Source organism: Macrobrachium nipponense, chromosome 26 (assembly GCF_015104395.2).
Source record: "Macrobrachium nipponense isolate FS-2020 chromosome 26, ASM1510439v2, whole genome shotgun sequence".
Taxonomy (NCBI): Eukaryota; Metazoa; Arthropoda; class Malacostraca; order Decapoda; family Palaemonidae; genus Macrobrachium; species Macrobrachium nipponense.
The window spans coordinates 18814861-18834860 of record NC_087215.1 but is presented as its reverse complement, the minus strand read 5'-3'; the positions used below and the strand labels follow the sequence as shown (position 1 = coordinate 18834860).

Sequence of the window (20000 nt, the reverse complement as noted above, 5' to 3'; positions counted from 1 at the left end):
GAAGGCGTACAGATCCAGTCCTTCCCAGTTCATGAGGAACGCGTCTACTGCTACCGCTTGTGGATCCGGCACCGGTGAGCAGAACGTCTGCATCCTCCTTGTCTTGTTGGTTGCAAACAAGTCTATGGAAGGTTGCCCCATAACCTCCATAGTAATTCGCATACCTCTAACTTGAGAGTCCATTCTGTTGGCAGGACCTGATTTCTCCGGCTCAAGAGGTCCGCTCTGACATTTAATTCCCCTTGTACAAATCTCGTTGGAGGACGATATTTCTGTCCTTTGCCCATAGCAACAGATTCTTGGCTGTCTCGTTCAGAGAAAACGAGTGGGTGCCTCCTTGTTTCCTGACATACGCTAGAGCAGTCACGTTGTCCATGCTTATTTCCACTACTTTGCCTGCCACACATTCCTCGAATGCCTGAAGAGCTAAGAAAAGCTGCCCATCAGCTCTTTTCTTGTTGATATGCCAATTTTCTTTCGGTTTTCGCTCCATCTTCCCGAAATTTCCCTGTTCCCCAGATCGCTCCCCAGCCTAGGTCTGATGCGTCTGAGAAACATATTAGCTGTGGATTCAATTGTTGAAGTGAAACTCCTTCTCCCAGCTTCGCTGGATCCAGCCACCAAATCAAGTCTTTCTTGACCTCTGCTGAAATTGGGAAGGTGTCTGAAAGCCTTTGTTCCTTCCTTTTCCAATTTCTGTTGAGGTAAAATTGTAGAGGTCTGAGGATGCAGTCTTCCCAGTGAGACGAACTGTTCGATCGAGGGAAATGGTCCCAAAAGACTCATCCATTCCCTCTCGCCGAACATTGTTGTCTCCCCCAGGAATTCCTGCACCCGATTCAGGCATCGGTCTTGTCTCTCCTGGGAGGGAGAAGCCCGCAAAATCCTGAGAGTTCATCAGAACTCCTAAATAAATGATCGAGCGAGAGGCTCCAGGTGAGACTTTTCCAGGTTCACCACTAGCCCTAGTTCCCGTACTAGGTTCAGGGTTATTTTTCATATCCTCCAGACACTGTTTCTTGGAGTTGGCCCTGAGAAGCCAATCGTCCAGATAAAGAAAGAAATGCGGATCCCCCCTTCGTGTAAGGCCATTTGGCTACATTCGCCATAATAGCTGTGAATATTTGTGGCGCTGTGCTGAGCCCGAAGCAAAAGAGCCCTGAACTGGAATACTCTTCCTTCGAATAAGAACCTGAGGTACTTCCGAGAGCTTGGGTGGATGGGGACACATGAAAATAAGCGTCTGTAAGTCTAATGAGACCATCCAATCTCCCGGTCTCAACGCCGATAGCACTGATTGCGTTGTTTCCATCGTGAATTTCGTCTTCACGACGAAGGCGTTTTAGAGCACTGACGTCCAGAACGGGTCTCCATCCTCCCGAGCTCTTGGGTACCAAAAACAGTCGATTGTAGAACCCCGGATTCTCTTGGGGTGAAACAGGTTCTATCGCCTTTTTTAAGAGCATAAGCTCTACTTGTTCTTTTAACGCGAATCTCTTGCTGCTGTCCTTGTAATTCGCTGTTAAGTCGAGGGGATCTAAAACTATGGGAGGTTTGCGTAAAAAAGGGATCTTGTAGCCCTCCCTTAGTATCTGAAGGGTCCAGTTGTCCGCCCCTCTCTCTCTCCAGGCTTCCCAAAACAAAAGAAAGCCTGGCTCCTATTTGTGTCTGAAGGACTGTCTGATCATGGCCTCCTTTTGGAAGGAAGCTTGCCACCTTTTCTGGAGGGCTTTCTAGAAGTTCCCGACGTCCCTCGGGGCTGTTTTCCTCGAAAAAACTTGTGTTGTTGTTTTGTCCTCCTCTCGCTCTCTTGGTCGCAAACGAAGAAGGCAAAACAAAACCCCACTGGCTGCCTTCGATATTAGGTCCTGTGTGGTCTTCTGAGTCAATGAAGTGGCAATATCTCTAATAATCTCCTGTGGAAAAAGAAATGTTTCGCAAAGGGGGCAAACAAAAGCTCTGCTCTTTGTACCTGTGTGACCCCTTTAGCTGTAAAGGAGCAGAGAAGGGACCTTTTCTTCACGATTCCTGCCGTGAAAATCGCTGCCACTTCATTAGTTCCGTCACGTAACGCCTTGTCCATACAAGACATCACACTCAGAAGGTTAGAAATGTCCGTTGAATCCTTCTCTTCCACTTTCTTGCAAGAGCACTCAGAGACCAGTCTAGAAACGTTCAGGACCTCAAACACTCTAACACGCCCTTCAGTAAATGATCGAACTCTTGCATCGACCACATCACCTTCGCTGCTGATAAGGCGTGTCTACGATTGGCATCGACGATACTGGAGAAGTCTGCCTGAGAGGAGGCAGGTACTCCCAGGCCCAGAACTTCCCCAGTCTCGTACCAAACGCTGGATTTCGAAGCCAATCTTGCAGGAGGAAAAACGAAAGCAGTTTTGCCTCGCTCCTTTTTCTCTTTCATCCAGTCGTTCATCTTCGCAAGCGCTTTCGTGGCCGAAATGGAAAGAACCATCTTAGTAAAGGCAGTCTTATTCTGGGTTCTTCCACAAAGGAACTGAGACAGGGGAGAACGAGGTGCTGCGGGCTTGAAATCCGTTTTCAAAAAGCTCTTGAAACAGAAGCATAAGTGTCTTATAGTCGGAATGGAGGAACTTGTTCTTTCGTCTCCTCTTCCGAAACTACCTCCAACATCTCCGAAGGTCTCTCTCTCTCGTTCCGCATCGGATGATGTATTTTAAAGCCAAAGCCGGAGCGTCATTGGTCTCGATGCGTTCCTTGGCACCAGAAACCGCCGAGGCGTCATGCTTACGAGCGTCGGCGTCACGTCCTTCTCTCTCACGCGCGCTGGCGTCACGCTCTTTGCTCTTACGAGCGTTGGCGTCACGCTCTTTGCTCTTACGCGCGCTGGCGTCCGCTCGGAAGCGTCATGTCCGAGTAAATCGGAAGTGTCCTGGTTGTCTGTGTTCTTGGCGTTGACGCTTCGCGAAGTCTTCATCACTCCCGGGGCGTCAGACTGACGCTTGGGTTCTTGCAGCTTTTCCATAAGTACGACAGCTGCTGTTGCATATCTTGCAGCATATTCTTGCTTCATTGTTCTCTCTCGAGGGAGAGGGTAACTCGTCAGGTTCGCCCACACGAACCGCAGCCAGAGGGAGTCGATCCTTCTAGGCTTCCTGAGGACGCCTTGGTAGGAAAGCTTCCTAGGTAATCCTCCCAAGTAGCAGGAGGAAGAGGAGCGTGCATCGAAAGCGCTGTCTTTGCTCTGTTTAGCTGGCGAGGCTTCCGATGACGAAAACTTCTCCCGGAGAACTCCAGTGACTGCAGCCTGGCAGTTGCTCATCTGATGAGACCTCACAAACACGAGGTAATTTCCTCTTGAGAGGACGAGACGGAAGTAGAGTGTCGCCATCCTCGACGCGGGGAAGACGTCATCGGATGACGAACCAAACACACTCGACGCGCCTTTTCTACGGCTGTCTGAAAGCAACCTTGGAAGCGTCAGCAGGTTTGTTGAGGGCACGCCCGACCGGATACTAGAGCCTCTCGCCTCCCTTAGACTTTCGACTTTACGTCTCCCATGGGTCCGGGAGCTTGTAGAGGTCTGGGTCTAGGACGCGACAGGACCGATCGGACGCACCCTCCACTACACTGTCACTAACACTAAACTTGTCACTTACACTGACTTTAGCACCTGCACTTAAAGCACTTACGACAGTCCAAGTGCGATTGCCCTGCTCAGTAAGAGAGGCAATCTGTTGTCCCATTTTATCAAGCACCGCTTGAATACCTGCAAAGGTTTGAGTCCTTCGCCCCCGACTCGGAGACAGGTTCGGGAGCTGATACTTCTACTAAATTACGCTCAGAAGAGCAGGGGAAGGAACTATGGGATTATCTACCACTTCCTGATTCGTTGATGAACGGGAAAGGGAACTCTTAGTTCCTCTAATTCTATCTCTCTCGAGCTTACGGACATACTTGTCCAACTCCTTCCACTCCTTATCATCCAAAATCAAGCACTCATCACATCTATTCTCAAAAGTGCAAATTCTACCCCTACAATTCACACAAAGTGTGTGGGGATCAAGAGAAGCTTTGGGAATTCTAAACCCTACACCCCCCTTTACAGCAGACTCTATACACAACTCCCGAGTCGACATTGTTAATTGAGTAATCCAAAAACAAATCCAAATCAATCCAAGTCAACAACAGCGAAAGCCAATAAAATACTTCACCCAACGATGAAATACTCTAGCGAGTACGAAAACCTATCGAGGAGCCCACAACAACGAAGTTGCCGGCTTGGGCGACATAAAAAATATGGGGTTTCCAGGTAACTATCTAGAGGGCGTACAGGTAACGATCACCTGACCGATGGTCGGCGATTGCCGCGAGTTTCGAAAAGTCTGTCGTGACGTCACGACGTCAGAGAATATAGCTATGTATATAACTGCCAGGTCAGTTACATATTTAAAAAACAAATAAACAACGCAAGTCAAGACAAATACAGAGGGGAGGGGAGCAGGACGTATGAGTGTTCAACGACGGAACAAGTTGTTTAATGAAGAGTGATTCCATAATAACAAGGTCTTGAGGGTTGGCGGTATGGCCCAAAATGCAGAAGTCTTTATTATCGATATGTGTTTTGTAGATTTTGGAGTGGTTTCTAATATTGGAGTGTTCTGGGTTTGCAATAATTTAATTCCTTGAATTTTAATGTATATATATCGTACACTTTGTAAGAATAATTTTTAGCTTTTACATTTCTGAATTTTTAATTTTTAGTTTTGTTTTTATAATTTTACTAGGAATTTTATTTTTCATTTTAACAGCCCTGATGATGTAATTAATTGTATAATTACGAAACGTCGCAATAAAGACAGCCTGTACATCTGTGTGTGTCCTCTTTCCTTTATTGATGACTAGCTGATGTACCCGGCGTTGCTCGGGATAAAAAGGGACAGATAAGCAATCGCTTGGGATCATTGCCATCTTATCCATCTGGCATGGCACATAATGATAGGAAAGATGTTCTATTGTTAAAATTGAACGCATTGTTCAGAAGGATAAAATAATAAGAAAGTTATATTGAGGAAGGAGACATAGGGGGTGGTCTCCCAGGGCCCCAAACGTTCTTATAGTAATTTATAAATAATGCAATTGGTGTCAGTAACCCATACTTAACATTTGACCAAAATCAGCCCCAAAGTATAAATGTTGTATTTAAGGGGATCCCCAAGGGCCAGAACGGCTTCATAACTATTTTGAAGTAATATCCTGAAAAAGGAGAAAATTATATAAGTAAATAAAAAAGTAATAAAAACGATTTCTGCCATAACTAATCGATAATTTGACTGCAAGAGATCCGTATTTAAAGAGTCAATTGCATGGATGTGACCTACTTGAAAAAGGCACAGAAACACCCAAACAACTCTACGGGTTCTCGACTCCATATTTAACTGGTTTCTAGGAGCGCGGACTAGTAGTAATCCACTTCTGTAGTCTGACGGGACTGAGATTCGGAACAGAGACGGGTTCCACCCCGGGAAGGTCGAGACCTACGTTCGGGAGCCCGGAAACCCCCGGGAGCCCGGGCTCCCAAAATTTCTACAGAAGTGGATTACTACTACTCCTGTGTGTGTGTGTGTGTGTGTGTGTGAATAAAGGTAAGCCACGGAGGAAAAGGAAAACACGAGAACTGCCAAGATCATTCGGTCTTAACGACCCTTTACTTAAGTAGTCTTGCCTTAAGTAAAAGGTCATTAAGATCGAAAGATCTCGGCAGTTCTCGTGTTTTCATTTTCCTCCATGTCATACCTTTATTTATACAGAGTATCACGTTTTTCTATATTTCGTGATCAACTTATCATATATATATATAATATATATATATATATATATATATATATATATATATATATATTAGGGCTAGTGCCTTGTATGATAAGGCGCCCTATGAGTAATGTTAGACTAGCGATAATCTTACGCTAAGTCGGTTGGTATTGCACTTCCATCTTCAATGAGTGTCTGGGGGTTTGTAGATCACTTACGAAGTCGGTATTATCTTGTTGGTTATTACGACGATGTGTTAAACTCATGGTGAGGAGGTTCTTGTAGAAAACACGAAATATAAAAATATATGTTTTCTTCTGAAGTTTTACATGCTGAAGATCAGATATGATTGTACAAGTCTTCTAATAACGATAGCTTGATCGCTTCTGCCAATGATGATGGCTAATCCTATTCCTCTACATGATAAAGCTTAGGTAAAGAGGTACAGGTCTTCTAATGACGATAGCTAACTCTGTTCTGCTCGTCTACCATCTCTGTTACAAGTTATGAAGGAACAGACAGTAGTTCGAACATATGAACATACATACAAATGACATAGTTTCATACGAACACACAATCAAAATGACCGCTACAGATCACGTAGGCCGTTTGAATTATAGGTCGGGGTAGTTGTCTCAAGCAGGGAGCTTGGACTAATGTTTATAACAATTGAATGACTACAGGTGACGGCATGTTATCTTAGCCTACATACTTATTGTATACGTCATCTTTAGCGTCTCTAGTCTGATCACATTCCTGCAAGCAATCTTTTATATATATGGACTAACATTCCATATTTTTATTATGTAAACACTTACATTAGCTCGGTCAGCTACCAAAACCAACTACTGAATATTACTCAAACTTGACTTGCATTTGACTTATGGAGGAGTGATACAGACACTATGTTAATATATATATATAAGTACAAACAAAAATTCATGGTGTACATGAATTGATTCAAGTAATAAAATATAAAACAATGATATTGGTAAATAATAGTGATCACGTGATATATAATGATACAGTTTTTTTCACTTCATCTCATTAAGATACATATGCTACAGAAAATACTAATGTACTCTGATTAAATTGCATAGAATGGAAGATTAACATGATAAAAATCATATGTTTTAACTGATAAAAAAATTTCATATATGAACTTGAATAAAATTATTAATGTTTTTATGCTGATTGATTCTGTTGATTTTTATGCCACAATGTTATATAATCTGATTCATTAATTCATATAGCTAACTCATTAAATAACTGCAGATATTGGTAAGATAAAAAGGTAACAAAGATTGATTATAGGCTACCTGATTTGTTTATACATATGTATAATATGGTTTCATATAATTAATGATTAAGTATATGTGCACTTTAAATAGATTCCTATTGCGTACACGCAAAGATATATTTCGATTCCGTTATTTATATCATTTATATATAGATTCCTAGTGCGTACACGCAAAAAATATATTTCGATTCTGTTATTTATGATCATTTATATATGGATACATGATATTTTATATATAGGATACATGGACCGAGGTTATACTACTTCAACTTTTAACTAACGTTCTTCGAACAAACTTTTCGACCATTACACAGTTCCAGACAAACCACCTATAGCCCAATGAAACGGCCTATTTCACAGGGTTAAAACAAGGGGAAAATTTGCCTGGGCGGGTCCAACGTTCTATTTTTGCGCTCATACTTATTCTCTGCATCCTAAGCTACCACGATTAGTTCGCGATGAATAAAAAAAACATCCCAGCACGAGTCCTTCGCCAGCAAAGTAGAGTTGAATATCCTTCGGGTCGAAATTGTCGGAAGTATGTCCCTTTTGTAGTCGATTTCCGACAGTCGCTGGAGCGTTCCGCATGAAAACGAGATTAACGACGAGATACGGTGTCGGTCGAAGAAGTCCATGATATTCCTTTCACATTGTAGGCGGTTGTTACTTGACTGTAGTCGTCCGCTGCGACGAACGATTTTTTGAAGTTGCGATGTGAAACTCTCGTACTGCAGGATACTGTAACCAGGTTCCATTAATCAGCCTGCAAGTGAAATTATACTTGTCACAAGGGCAAAGTAAATTCAGACGACATCCAAATACCAGGGGAGGGGAGAGAGCCATTAGACCAGACTTAACCCACATGAATTCGCTGATATTTTGGAATTCAAAAGAGTCCGCTGTACAAACTTTTTTATCCATGGCATTAACAATGAGTGAACCTATCCAGGTCAATGATGACTTGTAAAAATATCCATAATTATATAAATAGATATCATTACGAATCTCAAAGAAAATTCGATATTACTGGTAGTAAGTTACTAAGACAAAGAAGTGGAAAACGGAGCTAATTGTAAGATTGACAGGAACATAAGAGTCAAAGAGAAGATTAATCATGATTCTGTAGTTCTCTATGCTAACTGAAATTAAGTTGTGATAAAATCTGATCCTATGTGCCCTAACAAAAGTTTCATATTCAATTTTCTCGCGCGCATCCTCTGAGGTTAATTTTAAGAAAAACTTTATTAATAGGTAGGAGATGCAACGAAAAAACCCACTATGTAATAATTTCCTATATAAACTTTTGGGGTTTTTTTCAAAGCAATTGTGACGTTTTTCCCGCCATGATGTTTTACTTGAAAGTGTAATAGGCTAATGTTGCAAGTAAATATTTTCATATTCATATCTTGATACTTCTAAATGTCTATGAGGTTCAGAAAAATTAATTCATTTTGATGTTATAGAAATTCTATTTCTTATTTTGTTTTTTTTATTATTTTAAAAATGATTGCAAGTTGCATTGTGCACACCGATAGACACCTGTACCTAACGTCTGCCTTGCCCATGAGAAGTTCGGGCTAAGCATTCCTTTCTCCAGTCAATCTGCTTTTGCAAGCAGAGACGACACACAGATGAAGCCTGTGTAAGCAGATTATTGAGGTTAAAAGGAACAAATGCTGATACGGCAATGATGACGTCGTCACTTGCAGGAGATTGCTCTCAGCCAGCTAAGAGTTACGTTACTTGCTGTAATAAATACGACTTTAGGATAAATTTATTATCTTTTAATACTCGACCCACACGAAAAGAATGTCTGAAAAAAAACAGTACCAAAATTGAACAATATATTAGTTTCATGTTGGAAATCTGCATAATTGTAATTATGTTAAATTAAATATTCCTTATTCAAACTATATGAAAAAGTTTCCCATACAAATTCTATATATATTATTAGCCCTGTATAAGATTCATATAGGATTATTTCATAGATAACATTTTCACTTCTAGACTTCCTGACTTTAAAATCTCTTTTATTTTATTTTATTTATTTATTTATTATTATTATTATTATTTATTTTTTTTTTTCATTGACTACGAATATAAAAAATCACCTGGGACAGACAATATGTCAGTAGGTTTTGGATATGTGTTTGAACTTTTAGCTTATTTGTCATTACTAAAGCGTTAAGTTAGAGTTCAAATCTTTACGCATATATATTTGATATTTAATTAATCTATGGTTACGTGTTGCTTATTGATTTTATCGTGATTCCTTTTTTATTATAATTTGTAACCCTTCCGACTTCTTACGGAGTGTATATATATTGACTCCACTTGTATCCATATTTATTTTATTTTTTATATTTATTTATTTATATATTTTTTTTTTATATATATTTGAGAAATTAAATGGGTTGGCTTAATATGTGGAAAAGTGTTCTAGCGGCGTACCGTATAAGGCTACTTGCGGCATCAATTCTATAGATACAAGATATAAATGATAAAGGTATTTAAAACCGCGAGAACCGCTTTAATCCAGTTCGGATCCAATATCACGAGTTGTAACTCGTAAGACATTGACACTTCCTATTTAATTATCCGTTATTCTACCAAACCAATTGACTCTGGGTGATAAAATATATTATTGGTTTTCTTAATGGAAAGGAATTCACACAACGTGTTAAGGAGATTATTATTGATTTACACCACCCGAGTCACAGATTATTATGTGTTGAATTCCATATTTACTGATTTAGCACTCATAAATATTCCTAATGCACTCAATTGCGGTGTTTGTTTTTAGTGCTATTACTTCTATATTACTAAGATACGTTTTTTGTCAAGGAACTATTAACACTAAGAAGTGTTTTTTTTATTCCCTCTGTCAGACTCGTAACTCTGTTAATAATTCTAAGTATATTCTTTCAAGGATGATTTGGCACAGGATAGGCCCCTAAAACTGACAGGTGTCTTAGTGTATCCCTTGTTTTCATGACACGTGTTACAATTAGTTATGTGCTTTTTTTATATCTGTAAGCATTGTAGGCCAGTAAAACAGTGATTTGGCTTTCTGTGACATAGGAGGGAACCCTTGGATGAGCGGAATGCAACCAGTTTATGACGATTGGTATGAAAGAGATTATTATTACTACCTGGTCGTTAGTCATCTGCTGTGTTCTTCGGGTTTTCCTCGTCACGGACCTACATATAAAATTACATTTGATTACATTATTCTGATACACATACTTTAAATATTTTTGCTTTAGGGTTTCTGCTCGAAGTGTTTATTGGTTTGCTTAGCCGCTGACCCTGTTTCCGTTCGAAGTGTTTATTGATTTTGCTTAGCTGCTGCTGACCCTGTTTTTTCGTTCGAAGTGTTTATTTTTATTTTTGCTTATTGCTGTTGACACCTTGCTTTGTTCAGTTTGTAACAGTTCTGCGCTCCAACCCACAATATTCAATGGTCGCGATCTCTTGGGTTAAGGAATTTTCTTGTTTAGATACGGTTTTAACAATAGGCACGGATGTTTCTATATCTTTTAGTCTAATTAATGGTTCTTTGCTGTATGGTGGCGGGATTGCGGATAATGCGTCAGCTATTATATTTGCTTTCCCAGGTAGATATCTTATCTTGGCTCCAAAGACCTGAATGATCATTTGTCACCGAGTTCCTTTTGGACTGTGATTAAAGCCTTTGAAAAACTCGGTAAAGGACTCATGTTCAGTAAGGACTTTATCAGGATAGCCATAGATTATGAACTTAAAATGTACTAGTGAGTTAAAGATACCTAGCCCTTCCTTGCTTATTACTGCATATTTACTTTCAGAGGGCTTTAGTTTACGTGAATAAAAAGCTATAGGAAAGAACTGTTTATCATATTGCTGAAGTAGTATCCCTCTTACCCCTTGGTCTGAGGCGTCTGTTGCAATAAAAAAAAAATTCCTTATTTAATCAGGGATTTTTAAGTTACGTAAGCTGCATTATTCCGCTTTTAAGATATCGAACGCCTGTTGATGCTTTTTATAGCCATAATCAATCTACGCTCTTCTTCGTAAGATCTGTTAAAGGAGCTGTCATAATTGAAGAGTTACATATTTTACATACGATTGTAATACCCACTACAGCGCCAAAGTGCTGTATCCCCCTTTTACGTTTAATAGGTACCACCGGAAAGTTATGAATAGCCGACACCTTAACCATGGACTACTTTAAGACCTTGACTAGACACATAAAACCTAGATAAACATGTTCGGTTTTTTTAAAAACTCACATTTAGATACTTTACTCTGAGATTATTTGTCTTTGTCTCTGTAGCACTAGCTCTACTTTTATGTGATGTACTTCTAAGGTATTAGAAAAGATTACAAGATCACCATATAAGCATGTAGGGTATCCCCTAAAAGTCTCCAAACACTATATTGTAATTGGGGTGCAACGTAAGCCGGAGGCATACGTAAAATTGATAATGTTTCCCCTGATGTGCTGAAAACGGTGTATGAGGTACAATCACTTAGGTAATGGTATCTGGTAAAAGCCTTTAAGTAAGTCCAAGTTGGTGAAAAAAAAAAAAAAAAATTTATTCTAACCTAACAGAGATAAGATGTCGTCGGTACATCGCACTGGAAACTATCGGGAGTCGTTTCCTTGTTTAAGCGACAGAAGTCTACGCAGATACGCCAAGTCCGATCTTTTATGACATGACGTTTGAGGGAAAAATTATATGGGCTTATTTGATTTCCTAATGGCTCCTATTACTAACATTTTTCAACTTCGTCATTTATCTCTATTTTGAAATTTCATTGAGAGTCTACACGAAGGTACGTATTATAGCTTTATGTTTGTCCTTAGACCGTATTTTGTGTTAAATTACATCCGTTTTTTCCCAGAGATCACTCGCTAGTGGAGAAACTTCCTGGTATTCAGATAAAAGATAAAAAAAAATTTCTGCTGAATCACCTCTGCTTGAATGACTTTACGGATATTACTTTAGATATATTAACAGAGAGATTCATCCACGACTGATTGGGCGGGATTAAAAGTTAGCAACAATAAAAAAATGCGATATCTATCACTTCCGTATCCACGATATGTATACGTTTGTGGATCACTAGATTAACTTGTTGCTTGTGTCAACCGTGTCCTAGGGCTTTGTTCGCGGAAATCGTTATATTTCAGAGTGTCGGGAAGGATTAAAATTTCATTTCCCAGCAAAGTCTTTTTACACGCACTAAGACATTCGAGGGTGCATGCTTCTCGAGATTTTGCGTGCAAAACTACGACTGCGGTTGTGGGAGAATTCTGTTGGGTCATTTGAACAATGTTACGATTTATGAGACAAATGTATTGTTCCTTTATATAAGTGATTATTTGATTAATTGTCTCTTTTTGTTCAAACTGATTTTGATATGTTTGAAGGTTGGTTTATAGGATTTTCCTTTGATAAACACGCCTTATTTTGCAGGATGTAAGATATATTTTGTGTATCCCTAGATGGATATCTTACAATTACACTAGATACAGATCAATGTTTTTTATAACTATAGAGGTATCTGTAAGCGCTCGCTTATCCGGACTTCTCATTAGGGAAGTTCGAACAACAGACGTGAGTCCGTAAATACAGGATATTCGTGTACTAAAGAAATCAAACAAGATACTCTAATTTTTAAAAAACTTGGGCGCACAGTTGGGCTTAATCCACCACTAACTTATAATAAACTTAAGTATTTAAAAAAAAAAACGAAAACCTGCTCTTGGATTACCTTTATAACGGTCGTGTGTTTCATAGGAAAAATCCTTTTTAATTCAAAAAGATATTGGCATGTATGAACCAACAATCGCTTTTCCCCACTCTGCTAGAGTCGCTTATTGTGTGGAATTTGCTATGCTTTGAACACTCGGCAGATTTAACTAACCTTGACCGCTTGACTAGGTGACACAGTAACCGAGTTTTGCTTGTTTGATTCTGAAAGGCTACTGTTTCTATTTCTTTTTGTAATAATTAGGATCCTTCTCTTTATTACCATCGGCAACGTATTGTGTGTTTTTAGCATTATGTTGCTGGTTACGTATAAAGCAATGAATGACGAACTATTAGGAACTGAGCGATTACTAATAAGACAAGTTATCACTACTGCATACAATATTAACTGTTTGTACTTCATTCTTTGCTAAAATTTGAAATAGTGAGGGATCCTGGTCAGCGCATTTAGCCTGATGAAAGTTTTTTTACAGACATGTTATTCCTTGCAATCCAGCCATATTTTTAAAGTTAAGTTTGAGTCATTGAGGTTCGATATTTTATATAACTCAAAAAACTCAGGCTAAAACTGCGATCGGGACTTGCAAAGGAGCATTTATTGTCATGACCCGAAATAGTGTTACCTCTAATTTATATAGATTTGTACGGGTGTTCCACTTGTTTTTTGTGTGTTTTCTAATCACTACGGTGCTTAACGACCCTATCCATGCATCTGTATAAATACAGACGTCCACTGCGTAAACGCATATTCACTGTTTAATATGATTTGTTACGTAAGGGATTAATAATCACCCAAAATGATAAAATTAACATAGTATATGATTATGATATTTCAGTAGAACTTCTGGAAACAGACACTCAAAGATAAAAAACTTGCAGTAGCGAAATCTCAATGATGTAGATAATTTCTGTAAAAAAGTAAGATTAAGAATGTCTCGTAACTCCAGCCACAGGAATAACGAAATTCGACCTGCAAAGGAAACACTCAAAGTTACTCCAAATGAATAAAAAATTGTACTTAGCTTGCTTTTTGTGGGAAGTCACGGTGTTCCGATAACGACACACGGCCTTGGTCCTCCTTCTCTATTTAGCGGATGACCTGGTTTGGCTTCAGTTTCCCCCGGGCGCGTTGTTTCGATGATTCGAGCCCTTGAAAGATCCGATGCTGCAGACGCGTTCGGTTTGTTTCTTGAAGTGCCGGAAACGCTCACTAACGATGTTTTCTTGAATGATTCTAATGAGAGACGAAGCTTGCGTTGTCGTAGGAAAAAGGACACGTCGTTTTGTTTCTTGAAGTTATTCACTAACGATGATACTAAGTTGCTTGAAGAATCTCTTGCTTTCGTCGTCGTTTAAAGAGTTCTTGTTGTTTTCTGAAGTCGCTCACTAAACGATGATAATAAGTTGCTTGAAGAATCTGCTGCTGTTTCGTTGTCGTTGAAGAGTTCTTATATGATACTCATTATTCTGATATTTCTTCGGAGAAGTTGTAGAGTTCTTCTGGTCCACTGCCACCAATATTAGGGCTAGTGCTTGTATGATAAGGCGCCCTATGAGGTAATGTTAGACTAGCGATAATCTTACGCTAAGTCGGTTGGTATTGCACTTCCATCTTCAATGGAGTGTCTGGGGGTTTGTAGATCACTTACGAAGTCGGTATTATCTTGTTGGTTATTACGACGATGTGTTAAACTCATGGTGAGGAGGTTCTTGTAGAAAACACGAAATATAAAAATATATGTATTCTTCTGAAGTTTTACATGCTGAAGATCAGATATGATTGTACAAGTCTTCTAATAACGATAGCTTGATCGCTTCTGCCAATGATGATGGCTAATCCTATTCCTCTACATGATAAAGCTTAGGTAAAGAGGTACAGGTCTTCTAATGACGATAGCTAACTCTGTTCTGCTCGTCTACCATCTCTGTTACAAGTTATGAAGGAACAGACAGTAGTTCGAACATATGAACATACATACAAATGACATAGTTTCATACGAACACACAATCAAAATGAGACACGCTACAGATCACGTAGGCCGTTTGAATTATAGGTCGGGTAGTTGTCTCAAGCAGGGAGCTTGGACTAATGTTTATAAACAATTGAATGACTACAGGTGACGGCATGTTATCTTAGCCTACATACTTATTGTATACGTCATCTTTAGCGTCTCTAGTCTGATCACATTCCTGCAAGCAATCTTTTATATATATGGACTAACATTCCATATTTTTATTATGTAAACACTTACTTACATATATATATATATATATATATATATATATATATATATATATATATATATATATATATATATATATGTAGTGTGTGTGTGTGAAAGGAGAAAACAGGCGAGTCAGCCAAAGTGATAAAATGCACAGGGGAGCAGGAGCAGGAACAAACATGGCGAAGTATTACAAATTATTCCAACCGACGAGTTTCGCATTCAGCTAAATGCATCCTCACGGTCTGCACAATAAATAATGACCAATATAAATTACATGAATTTACAAGTTGTCTAAAAATACTTTACAAACTAGTTAAAATGAAAACCAAAACTTCATGCATAGGTAAAAAAATACACCAACAATTGACAGAACGACACGAGAAATATCATAAGCACATATGCTAATTAAAAGTTCAGATGGAAAAAAATAGGGATTAGACCACAGAAAGATAACAGGCTGCTTCTCCTAATAGGAGAAGAAACTTACTACCTTTCTGTGGGTTCTAATTGAGATTAGAACCAACAGAAAGATAGAAGGTCGCTTCTCCTGATTGGGATTAGAACCCCCAAAAAGAAACAAGTCACTCGTAAATTCGACTGTCAAGCTGAGCATGCATACATTCACATAAAACCCCACACTAATATAGCTCTGGACTTCTCTTTCTGTTTCTACATTCTCTGACATATATTAGTAACCTCCCCACCTTTGAGAGGCCAGCTTATCTATCTGTCCCGTCAAGGTTAAGCCTCCCTCCTCGGCGTCTATTAGTCAAATAAAATAAATTAAAATAAGACAGACAATGAAATAGGAAAATCTCATTCCGAAATCATTTGATGCAGGCTGTTGTGGATTCCAGAAGCCAATTACCTTAGCTTTGAGGGCAAAAGACGCCTCCGGCGGGAGACGAGCTAATGACCCTTTTTGCCACCTGAGGGGGAGGGGGGAGGCAGGAGAGTGAGGGGGGGTAGGAGATAATGGGTAGGGAGGGAGGGGCAATGGGTCTGGTCGAGAAGGGATAGGAAGAATGTTGTGGCGAGAAATAAAATGACGCACTGAATTTAAGTCTCCGAGTAATTTGATTATTTTTTTCAGCTTTTTCAAGATAATGATACACAAGATGAGTGTTTTATTGGGACTGTAGTCAAAAGTAAACAACAACAGCAACTCCCCCCTATACCTGTAACATTAAATAGGATATGCTCATAACAATAGCGGAAAATAAGCCCAAAGGAAAATGACATTCCGAGAATATGATTCAAGTAATGACTTACACAAAAATATTAAAACTACAAAATTCCTTAAAGCTATAATATTTCAGCAGGAAACTCGCTTACGTGGAAAGCATCTACGTGAAATGTGAAAAAATCTGCGTGAAATGTGACAAAAAATCTGAGTGAAATGTGAAAATATATTCTACGTGAAATGAAAAAATCTGCGTGAAATGTGAAAAAAATGCACGTGAAATGTGAAAAAATATCTGCGTGAGATGAAAAATAAAATCTAAGTGAAATTACGTGAAAAAAATTGCCCTGTAAAATCACCCCAACGGGTAATTCCTTCACGTGTAAATACTTACCGCACGAAATTTCCTTTAAAAAAAAAAAAAAACTTTAAAAAAAAAAAAAAAAAATTTAGCAGGATACCCTTTACTTGGGAGATGATTATCTAGATCAGAAGTTCTCATAAGAGGAAAATAATTCTAGCAGGGCGGCAATAATCTTTATGTCAAATAATAATAATAATAATAATAATAATAATAATAATAATAACAACAACTACAATCATCATCACATGGCTGACGGACATTGCTTCGAGCGCCTCCCACAACGGGACGGCTTAATGAATCATTCCCGGTAACTCTTGGCTTTGCGATCACCGTCCCGTGACCTCTAAAATAGACAGTTCCTCAGCTGGGGGAGTGTAGAGGAACGAGGCGTGATCCGACCTCCAGTTGATTCGGGGCGCGTGCAAAAATTTTCCCCTGGCCCGTAAGTTGTAAATATAGATGACTAACTTTTAATATGAATTAAAAAGTGCTAAACTCTAAGGTCAAACACAGCCTAGTTTCACCAGCAATAATAAAGATAAATACGCTTTATTCTATTATGAATCATTTGCACATTACTTTTTTTTTTCATTCTTATAAATAAATTATACATATTCTATCATAAAATTCCTGCCTATTAACATATTTTTTCAGAGCTTTTTAGTTTCTTCCACCGACCTTCCCTACACATCCCCCCCCCCCCCCCCACCACCACCAATAACGCCAACGACAACAGAGTAGTATGCAGGCTAACTCCCCGAGTAAGCGATAATTGCATCAATATTGGAAATATTTGGAAATAATGTTAAGCATACTAACACCAAATAGATACCACGACAGTCTTTTGGTTTTTGGTGATGATGTTAACGGGAATTATAAATATGAAGTTAATCCTGATAATAAGTTACCATTAATTAGACAATGATGATAATGATGAGAAGAGAATAAAAAACGATAGTACCACATAAAAGTTACATGCATCTACTGTGATTTTCTAAACATATGTATACATATATATTATACATTCATTATTCTATTCATACATACATACATACTACATATATATATATATATATATATATATATATATATATAAGACTATAAGACTTTCCTCAATTCCTATACTGGTCCAACTTTTAGGAGGCGGGCCAATCTCTTTCTTTCCCCCCCCTCCTGCCCCCGCCACCTTTCCTCCTCGCAAGTCCTAGTTCCTATCGGGCCCTGAGTAAACATGGGCACAACGCTGCCAGCCCCTTCGGCATCTGCTTTATTATACCGAGCAATGTCATGCCCCATATGGCCCATAAGAGACTGGGGGTATATATTGTTACAAAATAAAATTGAGAGAGAGAGAGAGAGAGAGGGGGGGGGGGGGGGCTTCACGACGACCCAGGGGCGAACATAGGGCCCTTTTGGGAGGGAAGAGGTGGGAGGGAGGAGGTGGAGCAGAGAGAGAGAGAGAGAGAGAGAGAGAGAGATGGCAACGAGTGTTCCAGGAAGTGTCACGTGACTAGATAGGGAATGCCACCATCGCCTGAGAGACAAGTCATGGGAATACGCGGCAAGAAGAAGTAACATAGAACGAGTCTGTCATCAGCAGGCAACGAAACAGCCCGGGATTGCTGTTGGTTGTAGTTGCCGCTGCTGCTGCTGCTGCTGCGAGCGAAGAAGAAATCAGGAACAGCAAAACAAAGCAGGAGAAAAATGGAAGACAAATACTCGAAGACTAATGATCCAAGAGGAGAGAAGAGAGAATATGGGTCAAAGAGAGAAGAGAAGAGAACAGAGAGAGAGAGAGAGAGAGAAAGAGAGAGAGAGAATGTTCGAATGCTATCTGACTGACCCATTCGATCAAGAACCCCGAGGCGTGAGCGAGAAGGGCTCGAGCAGAGCACATCCGAGGAAGATGAGGAGCACCGGAGGAGGCCTGACGGAGTTCCAAGATGTGAAACGTTCTTCTGACGGCGTTCGAGAGGAGGGGTCATGACTACACTTCTTCACGGGTTTACTCAGGAGGTGGAGGAGGAGGAGGAGGAGGAGTAGGAGGAGGAGGAGGAGGAGGAGGAGGGGTGGGGAGGGGGAGGGGGGCAATGAGTGAGAAACGATGATGCCTCGTAGAAATGCACATCATCTGGGGCCAAGAAATCCTCCTCCTCCTCCGCCAAAGGAGGGCAGAGACGAAAACCCCGTCGCAAAAGAGGCCCCGAAATCAAAGTGGTTCTGTGGGAGAGCATCATGGGCTTCTGATTGGGGGATATATCTTTGGGTGCCAGCAAGTGTCATTGGTTACTGGGTGAGGGGAAAGTGGAGATATGGGGAGGGATGGATGGGGGAGAGATGAGGAACCTGCCCAGGGAAGGAAGGAAGGAAGGAGGGAGGGAGGGGGGAGAGTGTCACTGGGGTAGGGAAGGGCCCTAAGGGGGATGAGATGCTACGGGGAGGTGGCTGGATAGGAGAGATGGGGGAGAGAAGAAGGCTGTTGTGGGAGGTGGGTATGGCTGGGAGAGGAATGACAGAGGAGATGAAAGAAGGGGGAGGGGGTATGGGGAGAGGGAAGAGCCCTAGAGAGGAGAGAGAGAGAGAGAGAGAGAGAGAGAGAGAGAGAGAGGGAGGGTGCGCCAGAGTCGAGCAAAGCAGGGAGTTACTGTAGAGAGCAGCGGTGTGCGTGTGTGTATCAGGGGTCCTGGGTGCGTCCTGCCAACCAGCCACTTCAGCGCTCAGTATCCGGCGGAGCGCGGCCGCGGATCCTTTTGGCGACGCCCCGGCCGCTAAGGGGGAGAAAAAATAAAAAATAAAAAAAATAGGAAAAAGGGGAAAAATACCGATATTGATAAACAAAACAAAAAAAATCTATATAAGACTTGGAACATTCTTCGTGATGGCACCTCCTCACTCCACCTTCGTCGTCTCTTCAGAGGATTCTCAGGTACGTCGTCAGTCCTTCCAGGATCCAAGTGAAGTGTTTCAAATGCGATGGACGCTGATCCCGAAGGATGTATTAGTGAGGGGACGTCAGGATGCTGAAAAGGATATATACGCACCTCCTCCGGCGAGATGGCGAGGGCCTCTATCTCTCTCTACTCTCTCTCTCTCTCTCTCTCTCGCTCTCTCTCTCTCATACATACGCTCCCTGTCTCCGCTCCAAGTCCAAAGCGACAAATCAGTGAAAAGGAAATATTTGATGTGGAAAAAATCAAACCTAGAGAGAGAGAGAGAGAGAGAGAGAGAGAGAGAGAGAGAGAGAGGTCCTGGCGTCGATGGCTACCCTGGCGTGCATATCTGCAGTGCAATGAGCATCACCATCATCACCATCATCATCATCATCATCATCATCATCATCATCAGGGCCTTTTGGCTAACGCATGGGCGTGATT

At 40.4% G+C, this 20000-nt stretch overlaps 1 protein-coding gene and 1 long non-coding RNA gene across 6 annotated transcripts in view; one reads left to right on the top strand and one right to left on the bottom strand.

Annotated features, from left to right (window-relative positions):
* The window catches only part of LOC135200020 (uncharacterized), a 178230-nt gene that overhangs the window by 72534 nt on the left and 85696 nt on the right, over positions 1-20000 (bottom strand). The window lies entirely within an intron of this gene.
* LOC135200017 (glutamate [NMDA] receptor subunit 1-like) overlaps positions 19260-20000 on the top strand; it is a 126091-nt gene continuing 125350 nt past the window's right edge. For all 5 annotated transcript variants that reach the window (XR_010311175.1, XM_064228229.1, XM_064228227.1 and 2 more), the window contains exon 1: positions 19260-19552. The gene's annotated coding sequence lies outside the window, so the exon portion shown is untranslated. The remainder of the gene's footprint in view (positions 19553-20000) is intronic.